Consider the following 936-nt stretch of genomic DNA (forward strand, 5'->3'; position numbering starts at 1 on the left):
TCAGCTCATCGGCCCCCCACCTCTCCTATCTCTAAACGCCCACAGCCCACAGCAAACTCCCTTATTCACACCAGGCAGGGTTACAAATTCCAGGCTAAGACAGATTGTGCCCTGCTGCTCCGGCTTTAGACTCCGAGCAAGACAAAGTCTGTTGATTATCCTTACAGTCGATAACGGATTTAAGTGCAAACGAATTAGCCCCTTCCCCTATTCCACTCTATTCAACAAGTCTCTTCAGTAAGTGCTACCACTATTACTAGTTTTTAAACTGCTTGGAAGATGGTCATCAAGATCCCATTAATCAAGCATATTACCGAGCCCAGGCACAGACCAAGGCGAGCAAATTCACAGCGACAGTCATTAAATCTACAACCCCATTTTACTGTGCAACCCCGGCGCACACGCAGTGCCGGCTCCAGCCGAGCGTGCTGCCTGGCACACGCCACCAAATCGTGATTTATTGGAAAGCAGCTGCTACTTCCTCTGACAGAGGCATAAACAAATATTTACTGAGAGTTCACGCCGAGCTGATGTGGCAGCAAATTGGGAAGGGGTTTTATGAGACCCCCATTGCTCAGGGTCCTCTGATGCAGCACTGGCACCCGCTGGCATCTCACCAGCCTGACCGCTTGTGGGGAAACCACCCGGCGTGTAAAAAGCATAGCACACCCTTGAGAGCTTCTCATGTTTTTATCATCAGGTTGAAAAGTCAGGTTTTTAATTTACAAGGCTTTTATGTACAAAAAGCCAACGCACAGAGAGAAACTCATCCCCTCAGGCACAATAGCTGGGATAAAATCTGATACGGGTTATCAAACTGTGCGTGCTGCTGCCATAAGGCAGTAACTGCTCTTTGGCTTAACCTGCTGCGGGGTGACGCAGTGGGGACTGTGGTCTGGTCTGGGGGCTGGCAGGGACAGGGTGACAAGCTGGGGG

Source organism: Antrostomus carolinensis, unplaced genomic scaffold, assembly GCF_000700745.2.
Source record: "Antrostomus carolinensis isolate BGI_N321 unplaced genomic scaffold, ASM70074v2 scaffold6079, whole genome shotgun sequence".
Classification (NCBI taxonomy): domain Eukaryota; kingdom Metazoa; phylum Chordata; class Aves; order Caprimulgiformes; family Caprimulgidae; genus Antrostomus; species Antrostomus carolinensis.